We start from the raw sequence: 19394 nt of genomic DNA, 5'->3' as shown, positions 1-19394 counted from the left end.
AAGTATAAACCCCAAAGAAGAGAAAAATAAAGGGTTAAACAAATATTTTTACACTCATGATCACAACACCCTTATTAACAACTACCCTTGGCAGAAAATGAGGTGTTTAGCAAATGAGACTCATGTATATCCACACAAAAGAGGGCCATTCTAGAGGAAGGAGGAATATTCTAGAGGGAAGAGTGCTATTCTTTATGAAGAAAGGTATTTTGACTGCACAACAACTTTGACAAACCTTCAGGATTTCCAGCTAATGAGGTAAGAAAGTCCTTCAAAGGCAAATACCATATTGATCCCCTTATGTGTAGTTTTTAGAGTCAGCACATTCATAGAGACAGACCTCCCAGAACAGCCAGGGGTGGAATGTGTGTGTGTAAAGAGTTGCAGTTAAATAGGACAGAGTTTTGATTCAGAATGATGAGAATGTTCTGGAAATTTTGGGGTTGATATTTACACAACTACATGGAAGGAATTGATGCCACAGAAGTACTTAAAGGAAGTTCGATTAGTAAGCTTTACGTTATGCATGTCCTTTTACACAAAATATTATATCATGAACTCTATCTGGTCCCCATAAATCACAGGGTGGTCTCACAATCACAAGTTAGAAGCTTGCTACCAGAGCAACCCCTCTCACCTACAAAACAATTACCTTTCGCACTTGGTCAATTTTCCAGGACAAAAATATTTGCAACAGAGCCTCTCAGCTTCATGCAGAATCCTGTCTGTTCCAAGAGCTGGCCCGAAGCCAGCAGTGTCACCAAGACAGTCACCAGGGCTGATTTAGGAGATCAATTAATGATAACATATATGTGGGCTTCAGGACTGCAGGGCACCCATCACTAAGTGCGAGGATAGATAGGGCTCATAGATAGGGGACCCCTTTTACACTGCCCTTTGGGGAGAGGTTTATGATGAACACTGAAGGATGGGGATTGTTTCATGACATGCCAAACTCTTTCCATCTATGGCTGGAATGCAGATTGTAATCCCCACCTTCCATGTCAAATGAAATCTGCTTTTCTGAAAGCAGCCCCCATTAGCCAAGTTTGGAGGCCCTATTGGGGTTCTCACAGTCAAAGATTGGGCCCCTTTTAGCACTTACTCTCACTAAGAGGCAATTCAGGTAACAGCTGAGAAAAGGGGTGGGGGTAGTGGTAGTAATGCTTTGTAAGGTCACATAACCACTGCGCTCAAGTTCCCAGGCAGTTACTAGCTGGCTCCCTGGAAGGCTATGACCCCTAGCCCTTCTACCTGGTGTTAGAGAATCACAAACCTGGGAATTTGTTCAGAACAATAGTAAAATGCCTTTCTTCCTCTGCCTACCCTCCCTGGCTGGATGGCTGCTGCAGAAGGCTACACTGCCTCCTCCTCATAAGGCCTTTTGTTCCACCCCTATGCAGGCCACCACCCAGAGTAAGCAGAAGAAACTCTAGGTTTGCAAAGTTGTTTTTGCATTTTCGATCACCTGAAATATTTTTCTTGAAATTTCTGGGGAAAAAATCTAGAGTCCACACACAGACACTTATCCAGCTGTCTATAACAACAGTCTGAAGAGTAGCTGGTACTAGCACTGTCCTAAAGCACTTATACACAAAAGCCCAGGCCCTTGCTGCCTCTTAGGGTTCTCAGCATTGTGAAGAAGTTCCAAGCCCTTCCTCTTTTATCAAATGTACATTAAACACCAGGGACAAAGTGATCAACAACAGAAATTGGTCCTTCCCCAGAAATGCATAGCTCATCTAAAGGAGGGGAGAAGAGAAGAGGAGAAGAAAAAGCAGTTTGGGAGGCCCAGGTGAAGAAGGACCCAGGTTCCAGCCAGAAGTGCTCTCTGCATAACCCACATTCTTTCATGAACCCACTCTTACAGCCATATGTACACCTACATGGATGCTACACTCATATGCTGCCAGTTGTTTGACCATGGGAGGGGCTGTGTCTCATTCCAGCTCTGTGGCACCAGGAGCTCCTTCATGCTCCCACTGCAAGGCTAATGCCCTGAAGAGCCGCCTTCCACTCAGTACCCATGCCACCACATGGGGGAAATGTGACACATCACTCTCCATTTTGGGGGTGAGCCGGGAGAGAAGGATAAGGAGGTGGGCTTGGTGAAATGGTGACAATAAACTATGGTGACCCAGATTTCTCAATACTGGAACAGGGGAAAATGGCCTAGATTTTAGCATCAGGAAGTCAGCTGAGAAAAATAGCTCCTCAAACAGCAGGTGACTGAAGCTTGAGATGGTGATTTGAATTTATTGGGGGACCTTTAGTGCTTGGTGCTCATCCAAGGCACCAGGCATGCAGAGACAGGAGCAAGTGTCTGCAGTTGGACAAACATGGGCTGTACTTCTCCCCGCTCACATGTTACTTCACTGAATGTGGCATTGGCAATAGATCACAGAGATCCCACAGGGTGGTTGGTATAGCAAGTGCTCCTCTGGTGCCCTCCACCACTCCGGGCCTGGGTCTGTAACCCTGAAAGTGTCAGAGATGCTGCCTCTGACAGACAGCTCCATGAGCTGGAGAGTGGCACAGCTTTCACAGCACTGCCTGGTGGGTCAAGTGCTTGGCACTGGGGAAACAGCTATAAACAGTTGTGAGGGAGATTCTTAACTGGGTCCCTCAGATCTTGGAGCTAAAGTGAATCTCCCCCTATTCTTGTGGGTTTCTTGTGGCCCAAACCTTTGGAGTGTTTTTGTTTTGTTTTTTAAAATGTGGAACGCTTCACAAATGTTCGTGTCATCCTTGCACAGGGACCATGCTAATCTTTTCTGTATCGTTCCAATTTTAGTGTATGTGCTGCCAAAGTGGGCACCCAAACCTTAGTTTTTGAAAGGCAGCCCCTAAACTTCCCTGTGTGGATGAAGGGGCGCTTCTCTTGGATGTCTTGCTGCTTGCCAATTCCACCCCAATACTTTTAGGTAAGAAGGGGAATGGGTGGTCTACTGTACATGTGACATGGGACCCTGTGGCTTCAAGAGCAGAGACAGAGTTTTTATCACCTCTACTACCTCTTACGTTAAAACAATGATTGGCTAGAGGCTGGGAGTGGCAGGATCAGGATACTAATAAAGTATAAAGCCAGATATGGGCCTTGGCTCCACAGAAACACATCTAGAAGGAGGTAACCACCACCCACTTATGTAGAACAGGGACAAGAAGAAGAGGCTTGACTACAGCCATGTGAAAGCAGGTCCACAGTGAGAATCTGAACAAAAGGGAGGAAGGACATGCTGAAGCCCTGAAGGTAGGGAAGATAGAAAGACAAATCAATTATGGTCAAAGCTCTCATAGGGTCCAGACATACTAAATTTCAGGCATTGGAGGGGGCATGTAAGCCCTCTAATATGCCACAGAAGCTTTGGTTCCAAAAGCATAGAAGGAGTGGGATAGGTCAATAAACTGGGGTAAGGTGAGAAAGAGATAAGACAGGACAGTGCCATGAGCATAAACTCATTGACTCAAATCCCAAACACTGCAGATCTCTCCATCCTCCTAACCCTCTAATTCATTTTTCCCTATAATTTATTAGATATTCCTGTTCCCCAAAACAGGTCAGGCCTTGCTGGACTCCATGATCTTTGTTTATTTGTTTTATTGGGAAAGCCATAATTTACAGTGCTCAGGGTCACACCTGAGGACCATTTGTGGTGCTAGAGATTAACCTGGCCTGCAACATAAAATCAAGTGCCCTATGCAATGTGGCCTCTCTATATGTTTGTGAATGAGTAGATAAACTATTTAAAAGGGAGACTGAATCCTGAGATGGGTACAGTTCTGAGTTTTCTACAGAGGAAGTTTCCAAAGCCATAGTGCTTGGTGTGGATTCTCTTGAAGTTCACAGTGGAAGAGAGAAAGAGTCCAACAGGACTGGAGAGTCAGTGACAAGCCTGATGGTGTGAGTTAATCACTGAGCTCCAAAGAGAGCCTTTCTTCCTTCTTCCTTCATCACTGAATATATAGTCCCCAACTTTATCTATCTTATAGGGAGATATCAGCTGGGGGAAGAATAGAGGATCTATACTCATGAATTAAGAGGTGTAAAAGAAAGAATCTGGAGCATAGCAATGTTAGGTTTTAGGCGATTCTCAGTCCAGTGGAGTGGTCTCCTGTCAGCCATTCACATCCTCTTCTTTCCATCTTAGGGGAAATCCCTTCAAAGTAGGGAATTTGGTCTCCATTCTCTCTCTACTTATCAGTGTGGCCACAGACAAAATCTCTGGCTTCCCAGGCTTCTATTTTCAGCCAAGGAACCCTCTCTAGAATAAGTGATAAATGCATGTGTAAAGATGTCATACATATGCCAATCACTTGGGAGAGCATAAAACAAGCCCATTTGAGGGTCCTATTTCCAAGGTTCAGGAACAAGTAAGTCTAGGGGTTACCCCCTGAATTTCCTTTTCCAAAAATGTCATGAAGAGTAATTGTGGTGCCAAGGATGGTGCCCACACTTGGAGTCACACCAAAAGCTCAGAAGAGCCAGAGAGAGACATGCAGGAAGGGGGAACTCATTGTCTTTGAGGAGTTTCCAACACAGTGATGCAAGACACCTCAGGCAGGGCCAGCCTGGGTGACAGGTGGAAAGGAGGTAAAAGACAGGGAGGGGTCCTTTACCAAGAGAGCACTGCAGAACTTGGAAAGTGTTGGGGTAGAGGAGTGGGAAGAAGCCTAGGGGAGGTTAAATGCTGGCTGCAGACTTGTGGGCTGCTAGCTGTATTTAATTTCCCAGATCTCCTTGTGGCTAGGTGTGGATCATGTGACTTAATTCTAGCCAATGGCGTGAAAATATAAAAACACATTTCACTTTTGGGCCTGAGCTCAATAGGATGAGTACAATGCACTATAGGAAATGGTACTGTGTGTGCCTCAAAACACAGAACTGGGAGTAACCTCCAAGATCTGTTGGATAGGGCCTCAAAACGAAGTGGGGTTTTTTGTTGTTGTTTGTTTGTCTGTTCTAAAGAGGTATAAACTTCTGGGCCTGCCCCAGCAAAGCCTCCCTTGAGTTATCATGAGCCTGAGCCCTCCCTTGTAAATGTAACTTTACTTAAGAGAGAAACAAACATTTCTTATGTCTAAGAAAGGAAAACAAGGCTGTTAGAATGTAACTGCTGAATGTTTTATGTGTTTAACAGCCCATCCTGATTAGAGAGAATGCAACTCAAAGATGTGGCAACCAAACTAGCTGACAACATGTGCTTCTGTAACCAGAACTTACTGCTGCTGAAAGGGTTGCAAGTTCTAATCTTACAGGGAGGGCCCCCCATGCTGGTGGAGCAAAACAAAGCCACATCAGGAATCAAACAGAAGGCAACAGGAAGTGAGCCCCATAGGAGGGCACACAGGCTACAGCTGAAAGGAAGGCCATCTCGGGGCTCTGCCAGCAGCAAGTCTTTTGAGGTTAGTCTTCCGCTGTGCAGGCATTTAAGATAGCACATAAGGACTAGTTAAACAGCCAATGGCTCCAAAGGTCTTCATTTTATTCTTACTGCTCAAATTTGAGGCTAACTTATTTTCAGTATTTTCTCTTATGCCAAGAAGGGTAGAAGTGGGTATTGTACAGAAAACTGGAGGTTTCTCTGACTAGTCTTAGGCTGTCCGCAGGCACCCTATCCAGAGAAAGGCCAAGTGACCAAGAAAGCATGGGCCTGAAGGAGTGGCTCACCTCTGATCCCTTTTCCTCACATTTTCCAGAAATTCATAATGTCAGTGTACAGAAGAGAAGGTCTGAGGGGAGGAATGTGCCCTCTATTCTCCATATCCACAAAGAACACACAAAGAGAGACCCTCCAGCAAGTGAAATTTAGGACAGACATCAGGAATCTCAAGTTAACTGCTATATCATTATATGCGAGTTATTTAAGAATGGGGTCAATATGATACCTGTTTCCAGTCAAGGCTTTGTGGGTCTTCCCCTTTAATATAGGTACTGAGACCTCCTAAGAGAAGAAGACCAAGAAAAGCTCTTGACAGTGGGCCCAGAGGTGTTGGTACTAGGTGTACCTTTGCAGGTCTCAGGAAGTTTTTCTCCCTACAGGACCTCAGTTTCTCCATCAGTACAGCAATTGGGCCAGTACTAGATTGGGCTCATTTCAGAGCTCAAAATCTAAAAATGTTTCCTGCAGGATTTTTTTCCCAAAGCTGACCCAGGTAAAAGCTGTACACTGCTGAGGTTCCATCCCTACAGAAAAGGGCGAACAGTAAGGCTACCCAGGGACTTGCCATGGGTAAGCAACTCTACAAAATGCCAAATCCTGCCTTTTGATGGTTTATAGTGGACCAATCTCTGAGCTTGGAGATAGAAACAAGGTCTAGCCCTGAGTTTAGGAGAGACTTTCCTTAATGAATTTGGATAGAGCCCACCACACACCTCAGGTCCAGTGTGAGGGCAGAGGGGACCCTGTGCCTGATTGAGGGTACCCAGATCAATCCTACTGAGGTCCCACATTGGCCTATGCCTGTGATAGAGCCTCTCTGCTCTGGTCCAGCCCCACGGATATCCCTGCAGAGCACTGCTTAGCCTCCTGAGTGTGTCCATGTGACTCAACCCAGCCCCCTCTCAGACCAGTCAAGAAAGAAGCTGCCATTTTCTGAGAGGAGAAAGTATCTGAAGACACACATACAGCCTGTCCCTGGCCCTTTGTTGGAACCCTCACACCTTCCTTCAGAGGTTCTCCTCTTCTTTTTGTGAAATGTGTGATGCAGGTGGGATTGGGTTTGTGCTCTCACCCTGAAGGCCTGGTCAGGATGCTGAGAGGCATCTCTGAAACTCTGTTCAGGCAGCACATGGCAGCTAAGAGGCAGATACAGCTGTTGTGAGGCTATTTATAGAAACTGCCTCAGCCTTTCCCGAATGAAGCCACAGTCTCTCGGTGACTAGGAAACTCCTTTCCTTAGAGACCAGAAAGAGAAATTCCCTTAGGATCTCTGATGTGATCTCTTTGGGTAGGAAAGAAGTATTGTTGGGGTCAGAATAAGGCAAGTCTCTTTGAAAGTCTTCCCAGAAGTGACTCCAAGGGAGAAGATCATTGAGAATGTAGACAGATATCCACTCACTAGATGGCTCCTAGGTTAGCTACATCCATTTCCATGAGCCAGAAGCCCACAGGGCACCCCAGTGCTTTTTCAGCTACAAAAAGTGCCTCCGATACCTCCTGAGAGGTGTAGCACTTGCAGGAAGGTCTGGCGTGAGGAAACTATCCATAAGACTGACCACCCAGCCAAAGCATTCACAAACCACAATGAGATCAGGGTAAAAGGACCAGGCCCACCACCCTCGCCTCAGTGGAAGTATTTGTCCCACAGCCCTGTCTGGGTTTCAGCAAAGTTTCTTAGAAGAGGTCCTGCCCCTGAGAGCTTATAGACCTGAGCAAAATGGTACACATAGCCTCATGCTTCCTGGGGCAGTTGAAAACCAGACAAAGAAGGTTCTGTGGAGCTCAGACACAAAAGGAATGTTTTTAGGAGGTGTGGACCAAGAAACTAGTCACTCATCCCTGAGCCCACTCCAGTTGTTTCTTTTTCTTTTCTTTTTTTCTTTAATGGTTTTTGGACCACACCCAGTGACACACAGGGATTATTCCTGGCATGCACCCAGGAATTATTCCTGGAAGTTCAAGGAACCATATGGGATGCAGGGAAAAAACAACAACAACAACAATGAACTGTATGCAAGGCTCACCAACAGTTTCTTGCTGAATATTTCTATTTTTCCTAAGAAATACCTGAAATTGCTTGTATAAGAATCCAAGCTCACTCCTGGCATCCCCACCCAGGAAGGCATAGGCTTTCTGGGATCTGAGAGTCAGCTGACTAAACCACAGCAGCTAAACTTTTGTTTCAAAAGCAGGAGCCATTTAATTCCTAGCCTCACTCCTCTCACTAGTGCCATACTTTACAACCTCAAACCCATATCAGAATTACCTGGGGAACTTCTAAAAACCCTGATGCTAGGCTGCCTTAAGGCCAGTTAAATCAGACTGGTCATGGCTGTGAGCTTTGGTGTTTTCCTAAAGCTGCCTTGTAATTCAAGTCTACAGTCACAGGCAAGAGCCACCAAGGACCCAAACAGATAATGGTGGTGGGTAGAGGGTGCATGAGGGAAGAGGATGCTCACAACAAGGCCAAACCCTAGGGGACACCTCCTGTCTGCTGATGTATTATTGTTCTGAACAAGCCCTCAAACAAGCCAAACTATCCCTGACACAGCTCCTCACAGGCTCCATGGTCTGGACTCATGTGGTAGGGGTGCCCCCAAAAGTCAGGTGCTGGCTGACTTTTTCAGTTGATTCCTTTAAACACTCAAATAAAAATATTTCCTTCAGTTCTTGGGTGCCCTCACCATGAAAAGATCTAGTGCATGCGCTTGATGTCAGAACCCAGCAACTACAGGGCTTATAGCTAAAGTGAATGAATTAACGACCAACGACATGCCAGTGTCAGGCCTGGGGAAGTCGGAGATAAATCCTAGAAGGTGGAGGCTGCTCAGTTAATGACGAGCCCGCCACACACACACACACACACACACACACACACACACACACACACACACACACACACACACACACACAGACCCCTGTGAAATTTAATGGCACATTTTTGAATACAAACCCTCTTTGGATCACCTTTTTGAGGTTCAGAGCCCTCTCATCTGAATAAGCAAACAGACTAGATTTGAGGGAGAGTTTGGGCCTTCAGCAAAAAGGGAGGATGACTGGGGCGCAGGACTCAAGGCTGATCCAACGGGAAACTCAAGAACCCCCGTAGACCACCCCAGCTCACCTGGGAAAAGGAAACAGTTTTTAGAGAGAAGTTTTCGTTTGCCCTCCTGCACTTCTGCAAAGTGCTGTGTTTTAAGATGGTTTCTGGCTTCTCACAATACGGAAGCCTCAACCTAGAAGGTTTATCTCCCTCAGGGACTGGCCACCCATTCTCCAGCTGAAACTTCCGATCTTGGACAGGGCGACTGCTTGGAGGATAAAGCCCTGTTGGCCCTCCTGGACACAGGTGAGTGGACAGCCAAACTGTCTTAAACTGACAAACAGCCAAATGCTGTCCCCAAGTCTTGTGAGCCATTTTGAAAAGGAAGAGGAAATGCTGAGAAGAACACTCAACAGAAAAGAGTGTTGGTCGGCCCCTGCCCGTCCCTTGCCCCTGAGCCCTTTATCTACTCAACCACAAATTCAAGAGGGTCCCCAGGCCTCTGCCCAGAGCCCGATCTGCTGGCCAGGCAGCTACTTCGCAATCCCACCAAGAGAGAACAGGCATCTCCGAGGCTCTGTTTACCTTGGAAGGACGTTTGCTCTGCACACTCTTGAAGAAGGTGGTCTTGGCAGTGAAGAAGCAATCCTCCAGCTCCTCCTCTAGGCTGCAGTACCCACTGCTCATACTGCGGTCCACCGTCACCTACCTACCCCGGGCTGGGCAGCTGCCCGGAGCATCTATCTATCTATCTGCAGGGCAGGCGGCGGGAGGTGGCACCGCGGCCCGGCTGCGCTGCGAATTGGGGCCCCGCCCGGAGTTGCTGGGTTACCGGGCTTTGCCCGCTGCCCCGGGGGCTCTTCTTACAGGGGGCCCGATGGTCCGGGGCACAGGAGACGCTGCTCCTGCAGCAAGGGGGGAACCTGGGCACCCGCCTCGCGCCTCACTGCCAGCTCAGGCGGCATCAGCGGTGGCCGCAGGTCGGTGCGTGCGGTGGGTGCGCAGCGGAGCACACGCCGCCTCCAGCGCGGTCCCTGCCCCGGGGCCCGGACCAGCCACTTCCTCCGCCAGGTTCCTCCACGCCCCTCCTCCGCCCGTCCCGCTGCAGGCCCGGCGGCCTCCGGGGCCACCTAGGCCCGTCCTCAAGGTCAGATTCGGTTTCTGGAGTGGGCCAGTTTGGACCCGGGAAGAAACGCCCCCTGCCCTTTCCTAGCACCGGCGGCTCAGGCGCGTTAGAGCACGTCCGCTGAGAGAAGGTGCCTTGGAAGGTGGCAGAACCCCGTCTCCACCCCCACCGCATCGGGTGGTGCTAGGAGAGATGCGTCTGGTCTGCCTAGAGAAGCAGAGTTTCACCTGGAGATGCCCGACAAATAGCAAGGGCCCCACAACACATGCAAATCGGATGCAAATTGACAGCCCCGGGCAGAGCCGACCTTTCCCACCCACGTAGTGCCCAGGCTCTTGAGTCTAACGGGCTGACCCATCGTGTCAATCTACAGGGTTTTTTTTCTGTCGCCTGGGCAGCCTCACAGGACAGCTATTTGCATTTCCTGCCTTGTCCAGGGTTGATCCTTCAAGCAGCACCCTCCTCTTTTCCGACCTCATCTGTATAGTAACTAATTCTCAAAACTATCTCTGCAAGGCATGGCCCACACACACCAACCAGGACCGGACAACTGGGAGCATTCTTTTCAAGTTCCCAAGAGCCAGAGGCTCAGAGATCATTGTACCTATTTCATAGACAAAGGCTTTCTACTCTTTGCCCTTGGACACAGTGATGTTGGGTCTCAGCAGAACCTGCAGAGCTCTGGTCACATGCAAATGGCCTAAATTGGGTGCTAATAGGCCATGCAGACATCTGAGGTAGAGGCCAGGGAAGCGAAGAGGAGGTATTTAGGAGGGAAGAGGTCTCCTTAAAGGTAGATTAGGGCTTTGTCTGAAGTAAACACGTAAATGAGCGTATTCAGGCTTTTTGATGGAGTGGGGTTCTGCCAGGACAATAGTTCAGGCAAAGGAAGTTTGTGGATATTGGCCTTAACAGAACAGAACTCTCAGCACCAGAATGACGACTCTGGAGAGAGCCAGAAACCATCCACAACTTGCTTTGTCCCACCAGCCAAGAAACAAGACTCTTGTTAGAAAATGAAACCCCTTGCTCTGTGGAAATCTAACACTGAAGACAAAGGCCTAGAATTTGCTTGTACTATGTTCTTGAAGTCAGTCACACAGGGACCCTCCACAAGGCAACCACACTGCTGTATGCACATATAAAGTTTCGCTCGATAGTCCCAGCTAGTGATGGCCTTTCAGAAACCCCGGGCAGAGAATCTGGTCATTCTGAGCTCTCCTATGAGCTCCTGGAAGTCAGACCTGGAAGGTAAACTCAGTGACAGTGGGGAATCCTGGGCTGTTTGAGGTCATTCCAGGGATCTGAGCAGGGCTGGCTGTATTTTCACAAAAAGACCGCTCCATCAGAGACTTTTCCAAAGGGAGAGATGCAGCCCCTGCAGAGAACTGGAGTTTGGGGGGGCAGTAGAAGTTCTGGGTACAATTGAGGGGTGCTTTCGTTTGCTTAAAGAAAGTATATCTTATTTTAAAAAATAAAATGGATTTGTTAATTTTAAAAAATGTAAATTTCCCAAGGATGTGTAATAATTTTTTTTCCTGAAAGGGGGCAGTAGGTCCAATAACTTTGGAAACCTCTTCTGTATAAACCTGAGAGTAGTTATAGATGAGAAAACAGAGGGGAAACAGGTTCCATTACAGTTTATTATTTTTCAATCCCTCTTTCCTACTTTCTTTGCTGTCATGATGTAGGGGGTACACAGGCTTGGGTTGGGATTCTTGTTAGGGATTTCCCTTTAGCTGTGTTTCTTATGGACATGCTGGTTGTAGTGTTCACTTAGGGTTGCATACTTTAGTTGTGTTGCTCACAAAGATACTCACTGGGCTCATACTCATGGCTCTGGCATTCTAAGTTGGGATTTTGTTATTGTTAGTTTGTTTTGAGGTCACACCCAGCAGTGCTCAGGGTTTACTCCTTCCTTATTCTTATTGTGCTCATTCCTGGAAGTGCTCGGGGACCACATGTGGTGCTAGAGATTGAACCTGGGTCAGCCGTGTGTAAGGCAAACACTGTTAACCCCTGTGCTATCTCTCTGGCACTTCTCATGTCTTTTTTAGTTGTGATGCTTACCACAAGTGACTGCAATGTGATTAGAAATCACTCGTAGATGGGATGGGAGTGGTGATGCAAGTGGTAGGGCATCTGCCTTGCACACGCTAACCTAGGACAGACCGCAGTTCAATCCCCCAGCGCCCCATATGGTCCTCCAAGCCAGGAGCAATTTCTGAGTGCATAGCCAGGAGTAACCACTGAGCTTCACTGAGTGTGGCCCCCCCCCCAAAAAAAAAATCTTTCGTGGCACAAGGGATCACAGACAGCGGAGCTGCCAAATACAAATGAACTCAGTATCATGCTTTTGCTACAAAGCCATCTTCTGGCCCTCTCTAAGCATTTTCAGTCCTAATTTGTGTCATCTCCCCCAGCCCATTGTACTTGTCAGTGAATCTAGGCTTGAAAAGAGCCACAGTCAGAAGTCAGCAAAAAAGAGACTGTATTGACAAGGATCCTGAGTCTAGGAGAAATTGATTAAGATGATAGATAATGAGCAGTGTCAAGGAGAAAGCCAATATTGAAGCTTTCAGGTCTGCCTTGAGATGCGACTGGTCCCCTTCAGAGTTTCATGCACCTGACTGAACTGCTTCCTTCTAAAGAGTAAGCAGCATGGGGCCGGAGAGATAACATGAAGGTAGTGCATTTGCCTTGCATGCAGAAGGACTGCGGTTCGAATCCTGGCATCCCATATAGTCCCCTGAGCCTGCCAGGAGCGATTTCGGAGCATAGAGCCAGGAGGAACCCCAGGGGGAACACACTGCTGGGTGTGACCCAAAAACAAAAAAAACAAAAACAACAACAACAAAAAAAGAGTAAACAGCAGTGATGATAAGGAAGGAAGCCCCGAGAAATACTCAATAACCTTTAAATTCTATGAAGAATTCCATCTGGGTTCTTGGCAGAGGATGCCTGGCTTAAACTGGCATCATGGTTTTGTGATTCAGAAAGTCCCACTGAGGGATTTGAGAAAAAAAAAAAAGGTAGTATGATAATAACACCCAAAGACAATAAAGATGTGGTCTTAAAGGATCAGCCCATGATATGAAGCTTATCACAGAGTGGTAAGTGCAGTTAGAGAAATAACTACACTAACAACTATCATGACAATGGTTGTGAGTGAGAGAAATAGAATGCTATCTTAAAGACAGGCAGGGGGGTGGAGGAGGAGGAAGATAGGGACATTGGTGGTGGGAAGGTTGCACTGGTGAAGAGGGGGGTGTTCTTTTTTTATGACTGAAACCCAACTACAAACATGTTTGTAATCATGGTGCTTAAATAAATATATTGATACTAATTAAAAAACAGAAAGTCACTGAAATAGGGAAAAAGTTAATTTTCTAAGTCCAATGATTAAAGAAATTATCTTATCTTTTCTTCATTACTCAAATATGAACTCAGTATAAGCTTAGAACCACTTGTAAATCTAAACTGTGTTTTTCTGTGTTACAGAAAACCTGCAAAGCAAGGCTGGAGGTGTTATTCCAGCACCAGCTTCCATCTACTATCTCGAGAAACTTGGAAACTCAGTTGTCCAGATGAGGGGCGCAAAAAGTTGGGACCTGGGGCTGGAGAGGTAGTACATCAGATAATTGCTGGCCTTCTCTGTATGTGACTGATCTGAGTTCACTCCCCCAGCACCCCACAGAGTACCTATAGCTCTACCAGAAGTGACCCCTAAGCCCAGAGCCAGGAGGAAGCCCTGAGCTCTGCCAGGTATAGCCTGAAAAGAAACAGCAAAAAACTGGGAACCAAATTTGGGGTTCAATAACATATTAAGATCCTGAAGATCAGGGTAATGTGCCATTCTACCCTGCAATGTATTTTTTAATAGAAAAAGTTTGTTATTCCATGGTGGTCTTAAGGACTTACTCCTGACTTCATACTTAGGGATCATTCCTGAGGGTTCATGGTGAGGATTGAGGATTGAAACTGAGTCAGCCATGGGCAAGGCAAGGACCCTATCCTCCATTCTATCTCAGTGGTACAACACTTGCCTTATAATAGGGCTGTGTTGCTTAAGATCAACAATGGCAACTAAATAGTCCACATCAAGAGGCAGAGACCTGAAGATCGCATGCAGAGGCTGAGACAGACACAGAGGTTCTGCCTTCTAGTGGGTCTCCACTAGAACCACAAAATTCATTTCTACCTCATCACACCAGCCAATCCTAAGGCTCTTTTAGAGCTAGGCCACTCCTCCAAAGGCTAGATAAATGTGTCTACCAGCGAGATGTCAATGACTAAAAGGGCATGTAGAAAGGTACTTCATTGCCTGTCCAAAGCTTCAGGACCAGCCCCACCCAGGCAGTGGTTTCTTTCTTTTTTGGGGGGGGTTTGGGGGGACCACACCCGGCAGTGCTCAGGGGTTACTCCTGGCTGTCTGCTCAGAAATAGCTCCTGGCAGGCACGGGGGACCAAATGGGACACCGGGATTCAAACCAACCACCTTTGGTCCTGGATGGGCTGCTTGCAAGGCAAACGCCGCTGTGCTAGCCCAATGCATCAAGGATAGCAGGGTGCTGCCTCCATGGCTCCGCCATGTGGTAGTTTCAGGTTCAGCATATTGGGCTGAAAGCCACAGGTTATTCCTTTTCTGAAGGGTTCTGAAAAGGCAGTTGGGTGAGGAACTTAGAGGCTGCCACAGAAACCCAGGATGGGGAGCCAGAAAAAAGCTCCTCAGAGCAGCCATCCAGCAGGTCTGGGCTCAGAAGCTTGCAGGGCTAAAGGAGGAGATTCAGCAGGGTCTGCTGAAGAATGACAGTGACTACATGGGTGGACTATATAGATCAAGCAGAGAAAAGTCCCCTTCTCTCCTTTTGGAATGGGGACACATTTTGGTGTTTCATCTGTACAGTGGATCCATGGATTCAAAGGAGGAGCTAACCCTGTCTTGTAAAATGCTCACCCCAACTGGTCACAAGCGCTGGATTAAAGGCAGGCAGCCCCATCTTTCTGGTAGTTTTGGAGGGTTGGGAGAACAGGCTGTATAGAAGGCTTCCTATGTTGATGCAGATGTAGTTTGATTTTGAACCACTAAGGGTCTTTGTGACAGGTTGATGTGCTAAATACTGCTTTAAAGTTTTGCTAGCACTGGGGTGGAGTGTGTCTGTGTGGGTGGGGAGGTGGTTTGCTCTGCAGCATTACCCTTTGAACCTTCACAGCCTTCTCCCTGGAGACTCACAAATTCCCTGTACATCATTTCATTCCTCAGAAGCGAAACTGAGGCTCTTTCAAAGAGCTAAGTGGCTCTCCCAATCAGCCAAACACTGTAGTTCTTTTGACACCCATATTAAGTTTCTTTCTTTTCTTTAAGAAAGTATAATTGTGGCCTGAGGAGATAGCTTGCCTTGCATACTCCTGTCCCAGGTTTGATCCCCAGCATCACATATGGTCCCCTGAGGCTGCCAGGAGTGATTCTTGAGTACTGAAGCAGGAAGATGCCCTCAGCACAGCCTGGTGTGCTTCCATCCCCCAGAAGAGAAATAAACTATTATCTCTAAAAAAACTGTACTAGAAACATTTGACAGTGTCTGCTTGTTCGAATAGCATCAAAGCAAACAATAAAAGCTGAAGGCTGTCTGTTGGAATAACCAGTCTTCACCCTAATCAGGATGGCATATTCTCAGCATGTGATAGGATCTCTACCCCAACCTGTTCATCTATGGCTAAGGGACAGTTCCAGAGCAAGCAAGCTAACTTGCTTGCTGCTTGCTGTTTGCTCCTGGTGGAAGTTCCTGTTTCATCTCTCCAGCTTGGTGTGGATACTTTCCTGTATTAGCTTTGTTTCCCGACCTGCATTTCCCATCCCTTGGGGATTGGGGTGTGGTATTTATCTTTAGTAGTCAGATCAAAGAAGAGATAGTATAGGGGTAAGATTCTTGTCTTGCATGTGGCTGACCCTGACTCAATCCCTTTCACCACATGGTCCTTTGAACATCACTAGAAGTGATCTAAGAGCAGACCCTCAGCCTAGTTGGGAGTAGATCCTCAGGATCACCGTGCTGAATGGGACCCCCTCTCATCCCACCCCCAGCACCAAGAAAAGCTGAAAGTTTCTCACTCACTTTCTGTCTTTCAATTCTTCCCTTCTAAGAGGTATTTAGGCCTTTTGTAAATCCCTGTTTTGTATTTACACAACTCTCTTTTTCTCTCTTTCTCTCACGCACATACACACACAACAAATGGGCTTGTCTTGTGCATATAGGTGAGTGACTTGCTTTTACCTGCACTATTTCTTTTCATTTGTTTATTTTGGGGACACACCTAGTGGTGCTCAAGGGTGACTCCTGGCTCTGCACTCAGAAATCACTCCTGGAAGGCTTGGGGAACTATATGGGATGCTGAGAATGGAGCCTCCAAAAGCAAGGCAAATGCCCTATGCACTGTCCTATCCTACAGCCCTGCTCACTTTTTCTTATTAGTACAAAACAGCTCTGCTTTGGAAGGGTCCCTAGGATGCAGATGATTGGTATTTACTTGCAGCTGATTCAGCTCTTTCTGTTCTTCTAGGGCTCTCCAGGCACTCATTAGGGCTATGGCTAAGTAAGCCAGACAGAGTGACAAAAGATCAGTTTCTGGAGGCTGCTGAGAGCACCTTAGAACAGTGCCTGGCTCAGTGAGTCTGTGTGGAAGGAGTTTGAAGTGAGGATTAGACACAGTGTCTTCATTTTATAAATTAAGTATTAATTTAATCAGAAAAATTAGGGATTCAAAGATCTAAACTTTTGCTTCAGCATGTTTAAGATTAATAAAAGAATTTACTTAAAGAGTAACAGTAGAGGGGCCGGAGAGATAGCATGGAGTTAGGATGTTTGCCTTCCATGCAGAAGGACAGTGGTTCAAATCCCAGCATCCCATATGGTCCCCCTGAGCCTGCCAGGAGCGATTTCTGAGCATAGAGCCAGGAGGAACCCTTGAGCACTGCCAGGTGTGACCCAAAAAAATAAAAATAAAAAAGAGTAATAGTAGCACTAGTAGAACATGGATCAGGGTGAATTGAGTGTAGAAATGCTATTGTCTGCTGGATGTGCAGGTGTGCAGCTGGGAACCTGCCTTCTGGAAGCTGTTCCCTTATTCTGGAAAGCCAGGAGGGGAAGAAATCCAGGCTAAAACAGGGAAGATTTTATCCCTGTCTGCAAGACCTTTGAGAGAAGAGAAGAGAGAAAGCTCATGTTTCTTTCCTTTGTCAACTAAGCAGTCCATGTACCAAGAAACATAGCACCAGGGTCACAGTGACAGAGCTACCAGGATCCTTTAGACTGCAAAGGATTATGCTGAGTACTAATATCATGGCCAGGGACTTCCTATAGGGTTGCTGTCCCATGGGTTATAGAATAATAAGATCAAACCAGATGAGTTTTCACTTCACTGCAACACTTGACAGACTAAAAGCTGCATTAAAACACTTGGAGTGACAAATCTTAGGGCCACAACTGAAGTACAGTAAACTGCCTTGTAGGCAGTTTTTTGTGTTTTTAGCCAATGGCAAAGGTTTTCTGGGCTCAGCCTAAAGAAGTTCCCTGAATGAACTTGAAAGTGACAAGCTTGTCAATATAGGGTCCCACTTGCAGATCCTGGTGTCACAGTCTCAGTATATGAGAGACTAGATCCTCCAGTTTAATGGTTATAAAAGTTTAAGCAGTTGGGGCAGGAGAGATAATATAGCAGGTAGGGTGGAACCTTGCCCTAGGTTGACATAGGTTAGATCCCAGGCACCCTATATGGTCCCATAAGTTCCACAAAGAGTGAACCTTAAGCAAAGAATCAGAAGTAAGTTGAGTGTGGCCCCTCAAAACAAACAAACAAACAAAAACAACAAGTTTGGGCAACTATGGGTCTTGACTGCTTCTCCACAACCCTGTGGCCTGCTGCTCTGAGCCCATTCTTGCACCCCTCCACCTGCCTTCCACACACATGCACTCTTGCACCCAACCACCTTCCTGTGTTCAGTCAGGGCAGAGAGAAATGTACAGAATCTGGGGATACTGCGTCCCAAAGATTGAGGTCAAAGAATGTTTTCCACCATGTTGGTTTTGTTTTGATTTAATTTGGGAGCCACACCAGGTGGTACTCAAGTCTTATTTCTGTCTATGTGCTCAGGGATTGTTCCTTGTAGAGTTTGAACCAGGTGGGATTCTGGAGGTCGAACCCAGATTAACCACATGGAAGGCAAGTGCCCTACCCACTGTACTATCTATCTCTCTGACCCCAAACCATATTTTGAAAGTTAAATGTACTTAAAGGAAGAAACTGGAAAAATAATTATTGAGTGTTTCTCTGGGGATAGGGGAAAAGCAATGATCTTTTTTTTTTCTTAAAGAGCAGAGACAAGAAATGCCATCCAACCAGAGATTTCTTGATGGTCAGTTTTACCTCTTTGGTGAATGATCAAACCTCAGGAAAAGTGTTGGCACCTTGAGTTAGGGCCTAGGGCAGCCTAAGTGACCATGCCAAGGGGAAAGATAGTTCTATCCTGATATTTAACAGAAAACCAAGCCAAGGAGGAAATCAGCACAAATCAGCACAAACAAGCTTTTCAGAAAAGGCAAGTGAGCTGGAGTAGGGCCAAGGTTTATTGATACAAGGCTTGGTTTACTTCTGGGGCTGAAGCATGTGGTCTGGCCTGTCCAAAGCAAACACACAGCCCAGTCCTCAGCTGGGATGGACCCACTAAAGGCTGTTTTGGGGCTGCTCAGAACTGACAGCACTGCTGAACAGTTCACTTTAGATCTTTCTTTCCTGAAGTGGTGGTATAGCCCTAAAAGGGGCAATTCAGGGTGTAGAGTCAGATGCAATTGGGGTACTTTCTGTTTGCTCACTTTCAGGTGCCAAATTTCCTCTGGGCACTGAAGAATATTTTTCTATAAAGGAAGCAGCAGGCAAAATAAGTTTGGGAGCCACTCTCCAATGCATGGGTCTGGTTACCTAAAACTCCAGGTTGCCCTCTTTCCCCTGCAGAGGGAGGGGTGCCTAATACACCACTCCTATGGATGTGAAGGCAGGAAAGGCCCTGCCATGGAATGTCACCCAGCACGCTCAGGAGTGGACTCGTCTCTCAAGGGTAGGGCAGGGTTCCCATGCTCTGCACTGCTCACAGAGTCTTTTCTGCCAGTATATGGAGTCAGTAGCCTTAGCTCACTGGGTGCTCAGAGCATCACCTTCCACACAATCAAGTATCCCTGTGGATTTGCAGTTCTAGACCAAGGCTTCTGAGACTTTCTCCACATGCAGCCAACCCTTTCTGCTGAGAAACAACCCCGGCAGATTTTGCTAGGACACAGCCAATGTCTCACGGAGATTCAGAGCACCTTTGAGACAGAATTGAGTGTTTGCTGCACATTGACAAACCCTTTATCTTGCCATGACCTGTACACTTAGTTGCATGAAATTGTGACCCTTTCCAGCCTCTCAGTTTAAGAAACAATGCTCTGCAGAATAGTACTGGTCCACAGATGTGAAAAGCTGGAATTGACTGCTTAGTCCCAAACTTATTCAGTCTGCTACAACCATTTCA

General features: G+C 46.8%; 1 protein-coding gene and 1 non-coding gene across 2 annotated transcripts in view; both read right to left on the bottom strand.

Moving 5' to 3' along the window:
* The window catches only part of RASSF5 (Ras association domain family member 5), a 75484-nt gene that overhangs the window by 22264 nt on the left and 33826 nt on the right, over positions 1-19394 (bottom strand). The window lies entirely within an intron of this gene.
* LOC126004640 (U6 spliceosomal RNA) lies at positions 2712-2818 on the bottom strand. The gene has a single exon (XR_007493908.1). It is a non-coding gene; the product is annotated as a U6 spliceosomal RNA (small nuclear RNA).

This window comes from Suncus etruscus, chromosome 3 (genome assembly GCF_024139225.1).
Source record: "Suncus etruscus isolate mSunEtr1 chromosome 3, mSunEtr1.pri.cur, whole genome shotgun sequence".
Classification (NCBI taxonomy): domain Eukaryota; kingdom Metazoa; phylum Chordata; class Mammalia; order Eulipotyphla; family Soricidae; genus Suncus; species Suncus etruscus.
Note: the sequence above shows the minus strand (reverse complement) of the source record. Positions and strands in the feature narration are given on the sequence as shown.